The sequence below is a fragment of the Somniosus microcephalus genome, chromosome 4 (assembly GCF_052327205.1).
Source record: "Somniosus microcephalus isolate GS21.2 chromosome 4, FLI_Smic_1.0, whole genome shotgun sequence".
Classification (NCBI taxonomy): Eukaryota; Metazoa; Chordata; class Chondrichthyes; order Squaliformes; family Somniosidae; genus Somniosus; species Somniosus microcephalus.
In genome coordinates this window covers 265,538,108-265,548,837 of record NC_140990.1, presented here as the reverse complement: position 1 = coordinate 265,548,837, position 10,730 = coordinate 265,538,108, and the positions used below count along the sequence as shown (strand labels likewise).

General features: G+C 41.5%; 1 protein-coding gene across 2 annotated transcripts in view; it reads left to right on the top strand.

The window, feature by feature from the left end:
• Positions 1-334: 334 nt before the first annotated feature.
• The window catches only part of LOC147120429 (activin receptor type-1-like), a 132,900-nt gene continuing 122,504 nt past the window's right edge, over positions 335-10,730 (top strand). The window contains exons 1-2 of one of the 2 annotated variants that reach the window (XM_085986327.1): positions 335-766; positions 8,181-8,270. The gene's annotated coding sequence lies outside the window, so the exon portion shown is untranslated. The remainder of the gene's footprint in view (positions 767-8,180; positions 8,271-10,730) is intronic. The other variant, XM_085986330.1, reaches the window with a different exon arrangement.

Sequence of the window (10,730 nt, the reverse complement as noted above, 5' to 3'; positions counted from 1 at the left end):
ATGCCACGGGAGATCTGGCAGTAGGTACAATAGAAAAACTAGAAATATTAATCGGGCATTCATCCAAAACATCTTGTATGTTAGTTTATCTTATTTGATTAAAATCTGAATATCTAGCAACGTTCAGTTTGATTTGAAAACAATTTCGCTCAATGGGTGCTTAGAATAGCTTTCTACTTACAGACGCCTTGAAAAGAACATATTTCGTAATGAACTTTATCACAATAGATATTTGAGGTTAAAAAGTTACAACTGGATTGGCTTCCCGATATTTGCAACAGAAAAGGAATGCGTTGTGAAGTCTGAATAGACGGTGTCTGATAGTTAATTGGCCCGAATCCCCCTCCCCCCCTTGCCCCAGGTGTCTGCTTGGGGAATTTGGACAAAGAGGAAATGATGTGGTAATGGGCTTGTTAATTACAGCCTGGGACTGATCGGAACGAGAGACTGTCGCTCCACGGGGCGGAGAGGGAGAAAAACAACACTGCACCACCCCATCGGATACTGGGATCGACAGCTTTGCAACTCTTTACTCGAAGGAAAACCCAGTGATCGCGACAAAAATCACAAACTTGGAGTTCCGGAAGGGCAATGTCGGCTGAATTTGGCTGACATAACTGCGTCGGTACAGCTTCACGGAGCCGTCCTGCTCGTCTCCAAACTCCACTTCAATGGTTGAACATTTTTTCCAGTAGCGGCAAAGCCCGGTTGAAGGTTTGGATCGATGTCGGCCTCTTCTAAAGAGGAATTTTGACTTCGCAAAGAGGTAAGTTTAAAGCTAATTCCAACTTTAGATAAATTAAAGGGGTCCTTCCACCAGCTTTACAGAGCTGATCGAGTTAGGGAGAGTGTCGACACATTTTCTCACAATCTCCGGATAACTTCGATTTAAGGTTTAGTTCTTGTATCCGAGGGCTTAGAAAAGCTCGGCCAAGTTATTGTTCAAGTTTTCTCCCATCTGATACAGTTGCACAGCTTCAAAAGATGGAATGCCGGTTTAGTTGTGGCAGCCCCAGGCAAATGTGGTCACAGCTGTTACACATTACAATGCCAAGTTTTAAATCTCTCCAACAGGGTAACCATAGGAGCCTGTTCAGAATTCTGGGAACCACACAACTAAGAACTATTTTCCCATTGGTATTTTTCTCCTCCAGTTTAAATGGCGGCTGGCTGGTGTGGAATTACCTTCACTCTGCCCCCTGGGGGCTACAATTACTGTCTGGTTTCGACCAGGTTCGGTGTCCCATGTGATGGATTATTGACTGGGAATATAACTTGTACTTTCTGCAGTTTATTTCCTATTGAGCAGCCTCACAGCAGGCCATTATTACGCAGAGTGTCATTAGAGTGAAATGATCAACGATAGTGAGAGGGGAGGCTTATAACTGAAGTTTCTAACTTTTTCTTTAGCAAAGGGAAGGGATTGCGCCCCTCAAATGAGTATACTTGGTGTGCACTTAACAATAACCTCCGGTTTCCTTGGGCTGAACTCCACTGTTTTGCTGGTTCTGGGCTAGACCCTGCTCGTGCTACTGGCTTCCTGCGTTTCATTCTGCTCTCCTGGATAAAATTCTGGTTACCTTCTCATATCAGCCTCTACCATAAGAATCGTCGTCCTCATGCATAGTTCTCTGCTACTGGTCTGTGTAATCTAAACTGTTGCCTCTTTGTCTCTGTTTTCCCCCTCTTTTTTTTTGCTTTCTCCTTCCATAGAAACATAGAAGATAGGAGTAGGCCATTTGGCCCCTCGAGCCTATTCTGCCATTTAATGAGATCATGGCTGATCATCCAAATTCAGTACCCTGTCCCTGCTTTCTCCCCAGATCCCTTTAGTCTTAAGAAATATATCTAACTCCTTCTTGAATATATTTAATGAATTGGCCTCAACTGCCTTCTGTGGTAGAGAATTCCACCGGTTCACCACTCTGGGTGAAGAAATTCCTCATTTCAGTCCTAAATGGCTTACCCTTATCCTTAGACTATGACCCCTGGTTCTGGACTCCCTGACCATCGGGAACATCCTTCCTGCATCTAGTCTGTCTAGCCCTGTTAGAATTTTGAGTTTCAATGAGATCCCCCCTCATTCTTCTAAACTCCAGCGAGTATAAACCCAATCGACCCAATCTCTCCTCATACGTCATTCCTGCCATCCCAGGTATCAGCCTGGTGAATCTTAGCTGCACTCCCTCTATGGCAAAAACATCCTTCCTCAGATAAGGTGACCAAAACTACACACACTACTCAAGCTGTGGTCTCACCAAGGCCCTTGCAACTGCAGCAAGACATCCTTGCTCCTGTACTCATCCTCTCGCTCTGAAGGCCAACATACCATTTGCCGCCTTAACCACCTGCATGCTTACCTTCAGCGACTAGTGCACAAGGACACCCAGGTCTTGTTGCACTTCCCCTTTTCCCAATCTACTGCCGTTCAGATAGTCTACCTTCCTGTTTTTAATCTACCTTCCTGTTTTTGCCACCAAAGTGGATAACCCTGCATTTATTCACATACTGCATCTGCCCAATCACCCAACCTGTCCAAATCATACTGGAGTTTTTCTGCATCCTCCTCACAGCACACACGCCCACCCAGATTTGTGTCGTCTGCAAACTTGGAGATATTACATCTAGTTCCCTCGTCTAGATCATTAATATATATTGTGAATAACTGGGGACCTAGCACTGATCCCTGCGGTACTCCACTCGTCACTGTCTGCCACTTGGAAAAAGACCCGTTTATTTCAACTCTTTGCTTCCTGTCTGCCAACCGGTTCTCTATCCAAGTCAGTACCTTACCCCCAATCCCATGTGCTTTAACTTTACATGCTAATCTCTTATGCGGGACCTTATCGAAAGCCTTCTGAAAGTCCAAATACACCACATCCACTGGTTCTCCCTTATCTATTTTACCAGTTACATCCTCAATAAATTCCAGTAGATTAGTCAAGCTATTTACCTTTTGTAAATCAATGTTGACTTTGTCCGATCCTGTCACTGTTTTCCAAGTGCTCTGTTATTACATCTTTTATAATGGACTCTAGCATTTTCCCCACTACCGATGTCAGGCTTATAATTCTCTGTTTTCACTCTACTGCTTTTTTTGAAAAGTGGGGTAACATTAGCTACCTTCCAATCCATGGGAACTGTTCCAGGGTCTATAGAATTTTGGAAGATGACCAGCAATGCATCTACTATTTCTAGGGCCACTTCCTTAAGTACCCTAGGATGTAGATGATCAGGCCCTGGAGATTTATCGGCCTTCAATCCCGACAATTTCCCTAACACCATTTCCCTGCAAATACTGATTTCATTCAGTTCCTCCCTCTCATTAGATCCTATGTTCCCTGATATCTCTGGGAGGTTATTTGTGTCCTCCTTTGTGAAGACAGAACCAAAGCATGTATTCTGGCTGCAAGGGACCTACGCTTGACTTCACCAATCTTTTTCTCTTCACATATCTATAGTAGCTTTTACAGTCAGTTTTTATGTTCCATGCAAGCTTACTCTCATACTCTATTTCCCCCCTCTTAATTAATCCCTTTGTCCTCCTTTGCTGAATCCGAAACTGCTCCCAATCCTCAAATTTGCTGCTTTTTCTGGCCAATTTATATGTCCTCTCCTTGGATCTTATGCTATCCCTAATTTCCCTTAGCTACGGTTGAGTCACCTTTTTTTGTTTTATTTTTACGCCAAACAGGGATGAACAAATTCTGTAGTTCATCCATGCGATCTTTAAATGTTTGCCATTGCCTATCCACCATCAACCCTTTAAACGGGGAATTCATCCCCAATTCATCATAGCCAACTCGCGCGTCATACTATCGTAGTTTCCTTTATTTAAATTCAGGACCCTAGTCTCTGAGTCAACTACTTCACTCTCCACCTTAATGAAGAATTCATCATATTATGATTGCTCCTCCCCAAGGGGCCTCGCATAACAAGATTGCTAATTAATCCTTTCTCATTACATAATACCCAGTCTAAGATGACCTGATCTCTAGTTGGTTCCTCGACATATTGGTCCAGGAAACCACCCCGTATACACTCTAGGAATTCCTCCTCCACAGTATTGTTATTAATTTGGTTAGCCCAATCTATATGTAGATTAAAGTCACCCATGATAACTGCTGTGCCCTTATTGCACGTGTCTCTAATTTCCCGTTTAATGCCATCCCCAACCTTAGCATTACTGTTTGGGGGTCTGTATACAGCTCCCACTAACATTTTCTGCCCCTTGGTATTTTTCAGCTCTACCCATACAGATTCCACATCAGAGATAATATCCTTCCTCACTATTGTGTTAATCTCCTGTTTAACCAGCAATGCTACCCCACCTCCTTTTCCTTTGCCTGTCTTTCCTGAATACTGAATACCCCTGGATGTTGAATTCCCAGCCTTGGTCATCCTGGAGCCATGTCTCCATAATCCCAATTATATCATATCCGTTTACATCTATTTGCACAGCTAATTCATCCACCTTATTACGAATGCTCCTCGCATTAAGACACCAAGCCTTCAGGCTTGTTTTTTTAACACTCTTAGGCCTTTTAGAATTATTATTTACTGTGGCCATGTTTGATTTACACCCTTGATTTCTCTAACTGCCACTTTTGCTTTTCTCCTTCCTGTCTTTTGCTTCTATCCTTGCTTCCCTTTCCTCTGTCTCCCTGCACAGGTTCCCAACCCCCTGTCATTTTATTTTAAACCCTCCCCAACAGCACTAGCAAATACTCCCCCTAGGACATCGGTCCCAGTCCTGCCCAGGTGCAAACTGTCCAGTTTGTACTGGTCCCACCTCCCCCAGAACCGGTTCTTCCCCATCTCTTCCAGACATGCATCATTTACCTCCCCCCTTCAATAGCACCATGCCATCTTGATCCTTCTCCCCAGCATATCTTCTCTTCTGCTGCCATCCCAGACTAATGTCTCTCTTCAATTAGCCCATGGCCTCCTGATCCTTCTGTTCCTCAGCTACTCCAGTCAGGGGGCCATGTGTATGTTGACAACACACAACTCTATGTCTTCACTACTTCCCTCAATCTCAAGACTACCTCTGTGCTGTCAGACTGCCTGCCTGATATTAAGCTGTGGAGGTGTTTGAATTTCTTTCAATTGAACAATGGAAAGATGGAAGCATAGTTTTTGGCACCTGCAATAAGCTGCCATTCCTTGCCACTGACTTCAACCCCCCTCCTCAGCACTTGAATCAAGCTGTGGAAAACCCTCAGCATCCTATTTTATCTAGAGCTAAGCTTCAAACCCAATATCCTATCGATCACTAAAACTGCTTAATTGCACTTCCACAATATTTCCCTCCTTTGCCCTATTTCAACCACTGTCACTGAAGCCCTCAACCACATTTTTGTCATCTCCAGTTCAGTTTCTTAAATGTCCTCCTTCCTATCCTCCACTCTCCATAAACACTAACTTGTCCAAAACACTCATTCTGCCTGCACTAAATTCCACTCAATAATCACTGATCCTTGTTGATTTACACTGGCTTCCTGTCTCCCAACACTTGGAATTTTTAAAATTCATCCTTGTCCTCAACTCCCTTCATGACCTCACCCAACCTATTTCCCCAACCTTGTCTACCCTTAAGATGCCTCCTGCATCCTTTGGTCCTCTGGCTCTGCTCTTCTGTGTATCTGTGTCCTTTCCCTTTGCCTAACGTTAGTGACAGAGCCTTCAACTGCCTTGGCCCTACTCTCTCAAATTCTCCCCGTCTGCCTCGCAACTACTCTTTCCATATTTTAAAAACCTTCTTAAAACCCTTATTTTAACCAGCTTTTGGTATCCTCTCCCATCAAGCTGTGGCCTCTCTTCCTTTTTAATTTTTCCTCCCTTTTGTATGGCCCGTGGAACATTTTTCTACATTAAGGGCATTATTTTAATGCATGATTTTATATTTAATTATTTTATAGCAGTTTTTCAAATATGAATTGATTGTCCAAATGTGTTCTTAAATTGTAAAGAGATTGAAAATGAAATTGGCTTGCATGTGAAAGGGTAGGAAAATTCCTCTTTCTTTCCATCCCTACATCCATAATCCTAATGTAGATTTTTTGGGGGGAAATTATCTTCCAGGTGCCAGTAAAATCTTTGCCCTCTTGCTACCAGATGGGAATATGGATTTTGACTGGTTTTGTGTATATTTAAATAATTATCTTTTTGGGTGGGGCAAGCTTTCCTTATGTTTTAATTTTCTATTTTAGCCAATTATTAAGTAGTGATCCAACCAAATTGAAGTTAGTCATTTTTTCCCTGTATGTCGTTAGCCATGAACAAATTTTAAAGGAAGGAAGTAAATAGACAGAAATTGTGCTTTGGGCACTACATATAAAAGGAAAACCAAAAGATGTAAAGTAATTAAATCAGGAGAGAGAAATAAGAAATGTGTGAGAAGAGGAGCAGAAGGACAAGCTAGGGTGTGGCCCAAATAAGTGTTCTTTATACAAACGCACAGAGTATAAGGAACAAATTGAATGAATTGCAGGCGCAAATTCAACTTAAAGGGTACGACATGGTAGCCATTGCTGAGACATGGTTGCAAGGAGGTCAGGACTGGCAACTGAATATACAAGGTTGTAGCGGAAGAATAGGGAATCTGTTGGAAGGGGAGGAGTAGCATTCGTGATTAAGGATAAAGTTACTTCTATAATAAGAGATGATATAACGAGAGGTAAGCAGGCAGTGGAGACTTTTTATGGGTAGAATTAAGAAATAGAAAAGGATTTAAGACTAGTGGGAGTTGTGTATAGGCCCCCTGGTAGCAGCTGTAAAATGACAGAATATATTAATGCAGAGATTAGACAAGCATGTTGTAAAGGCAGAGTGGTTTTAATGGGGGATTTTAACTTCCGTATAGATTGGGAGAAAGGTAGTGAATTTCTTGTGTTCAGGATAGTTTTCTGCAACAATATGTCCTAGAACCAACAAGGGGGCAGGCCATATTAGATTTAGTAATGAGTAATGAGCCAGATTTAGTTAACAGCCTAACGCTGTGTGAAAATTTATCTAATACTATCATAATATGATCACGTTCAACCTTGTGTTTGAAAGGGAGAAACACAAAACAGTTATTAAGAGTCTAGATTTAGGCAAGGCCAACTTCAACGAGGTGAGACAGAGACTGTTCACAATAAAGTGGGCAAATCTGTTTAATGGGTAAAACAAGAGCTGATCAGTAGGATGTGTTCAAAAAATAATTTAAGGTGATACAGAACCAGTTTATACCCTTGAGGGGCAAGAGGTCTACTTTCCCAAAAAAAAGTCATGGATGGCCAAAGAGGTAAAAGAAAAAGCAGACAAGAATGTAAAAAACAGCACAGATCATGGCGAATGGGAGAGATGCAAAGGGTGACAAAACAGATAGTAAGAGCTATGTAAAGAAACTTGCAAGGGAAATCAAAACAGAACTTTTACAATTTATATTGGTGAAAAAGGGCAAGGTTAAGAGAAATGTGGGCCCTTTAAAAACTAAAAACTGATAATGGTGATTATAAATGAAAATAAGGAAATGGCAGACATGCTAAATAATTACTTTGTCAGTATTTACAGTAGAGGAAGAGGACGGCATGGCCAGACATCCCAAAGAAACTAATATTGAATCAGGGATGGGACTCACCAAAATTAATGTAAGCAAATGAACAGTAATGATGAAAATAATGTCACTAAAGAGTGACAAATCCCCAGGACCAGATGGTTTTCATCCTAGGGGTTTAAAGGAAGTAGGTGAGAACATTGTAGCTACCCTAACTATGACCTTCCAAAATTCTCTTGATTCAGGAACCGTTACTTTAGATTAGAAAATGGCACATGTCACTCCACCCACCCCTGCCCCCTCTCCCCCCTACCCCCTCATTGCAGCAGGTAGTCTCAAGTAGTAGAAATAATAATGGTGGTGTTATACTGGTTTAGTACTGTCTCCTATGCAGATGCTACAGTGGAGACACAGATTTTCCAAGCTTTCCATATCCATAGCTGTGATTATGGTTCATGACTATCTAAAAGTGGTGAGCCAGTAGAGTGCAGTGGTTTGCTTGGCATCTAGATGTAACATTACATTATAACACTAGTATATATGGACCAATGGGCTGGCTCAGCATCTCTTCTGTCAATGTTTTCAATATATCTTGTGTATATAAGAGGAATATAACAGCCTGTTGTCTCCATTCCTGCAGACCTGCTGGAAGGGACTGACTCTGAAAACGAAGAGCTGGTTCTCTGCATTCTACATTTTCTAAATCTGCTTGTAGGAAAGTAACATACAGGTGAGTTGGGTATTGCTCTTCTTAAGCTTGGGATAAATATAAAAACACCTTTTTTATAATGATCCCTAGATTCAGCGATGTTGTCAAGTGTCTGTACCCCAAGGTTGAATATTGCAGCCAACCTGTCTTTTGTCAAGATTGCATTAGTGTGTTGAACTGTGGGCCTTTATTGTCGGTTTTTGTTAGAGGAATGTGTGCTGAAAGTTATTGACGCTGCGAGAGTTCAAGTGATCTCTCAACTTTTTTGGCACATTGGTGTTACATGTTTTCAGCTCTTAGTGGTAGGTATTTTGTTTAATGTGTATGATTTTTGTGAACTATTTTTTACAAGTACTTGTAAAACCAATATGGACCGCTTAAATTTCCACCTGGTCTTCAATAGATATAGTTTTATGTGCAGAGCTGAAGTGCTGTAATTTCCAAAGGTCAAATGTTGGCTTTCTTCCAATGACTAAGGTGTTAATTATCAGTAGGTGTTTTTTTTCCTGTTTAAAGTTTTTTTTACATCCTTAGGAATAAAATATAACTTGTTGAACATGCAACAGAAAATCTCACCTACAGTCCCTCTGTCATTGAAACATTAAAGACAACACAGAACTCTGATAATTCAAACCTACAAACTATAGAATTTTAATTATTTTAAAAGGATATAAAACATACCGCATAACAGACTTTTTTGGAAAATAAAAGCATGTGGAATTAAAAGGACGATGGTAACTTGGGTACATAATTGGCTATGGGATAAGAGGTAGAGAATAGTGGTGAACAGATGTTTTTCTGACTGGAGAGGAGTGTGCAGTGGGATTCCCCATGGGTCAGTGTTAGGACCATTGCTTTTCCTGTTATATATAAATGACATGGATTTGGGTATAGGGAGTACAATTTCGAAGTTTGCGGATGATGCAAAACTTGGCAATGTAATAGCGTGAGCAGGATAGTAGCAGACTTCAGGAACACAGACTGGTGAAATGGGCAGACATATGGCAGTGCAGATAAGTGTGAAGGGGGCGGGGGAACTAGGTGGAGAGCCAGTATCATCTAAATGGTAGTATTCTGAGGTGGGTGCAAGAGCAGAGGGGCTTCAAATCTATGCAGTTTAATATTGATTTTTGAGTGACGCTGGTTTAAAGAATCACTCCAAAGCATCTTGGCTACTTAAAGATAATAAGAAAATTAAATTAATGCAAATGAATGTATTGTCTCTCGATGTATTGGGTGCAGTGAAAAGAAAGACTTGCATTTATATAGCATCTTTCACGACCACCAGACGTCTCCAAAGTGCTTTACAGCCAATGAAATACTTTTGAAGTGGAGTCACTGTTGTAATGTGGGAAACGCGGCTGCCAATTTTCGCACAGCAAGCTCCCATTAACAGCAATATGATAATGATCAGGTAATCTGTTATTTTGACTGAGGGATAAATATTAGCCAGGACACTGGGGATAACTCCCTTACTCTTCTTTGAAATAGTGCCGTGGGATCTTTTACGTCCACCTGAGAGGGCAAACGGGGCCTCGGTTTAACGTCTCATCCGAAAGACGGCACCTCCGACAGTGCAGCACTCCCTCAGTACTGTACTGGAGTGTCAGACTAGATTTTTGTGCTCAAGTCCCTGGAGTGGGCGTTGAACCCACAACCCTGAGTCAGAGGCAAGTGTGCTACCCACTGAGCCACAGCTGACACTTTGCAATGGTACAAATGTGCGTAAGGAAACATCTTAAGCTTTAATGTTGTTTGAAAACTTTTATTTTGATGCCTCTAATCACTTCCATCAGTGATGGACCTATACCACCACACCAGTACTTCATTTTAGTGTTGTACAGTTCAAATATTTCTCCAGACAATTTCTATTGCCCTAGGATTAATTAGCAATCTTGTTGTACGAGGCCCCTTGGGTCGGAGCGATCATAATATGATTGAATTCTTCATTAAGATGGAGAATGAAGTAGTTGACTCAGACAAGGGTCCTCAATTTAAATAAAGGAACCTACGATGGTCTGAGGAGTGAGTTGGGTAGGATTGAGTGGGGAATGGCGCTCAAAGGGTTGACGGTGGATAGGCAATGGCAAACATTCAAAGACCGAATGGATGAGCTACAGAATTTGTTCATCCCAGTTTGGCGTAAAAATAAAACAAAAAAGGTGACTCAACCGTGGCTAACAAGGGAAATTAGGGATAGCATAACATCCAAGGAGAGGACATATAAATTGGCTAGAAAAAGCAATAATCCTGAGGATTGGGAGCAGTTTAGGAGTCAACAAAGGAGGACAAAGGGATTAATTAAGAAAGGGAAAATAGAATGAGAGTAAGCTAGCAGGGAACATAAAAACTGACTGTAAAAGCTTTTATAGATATGTGAAGAGAAAAAGATTAGTGAAGTCAAGCGTAGGTCCCTTACAGTCAGAATCGGGGGAATTTATAATGGGGAAACAAGGAAATGGCAGACCAACTAAATGCATA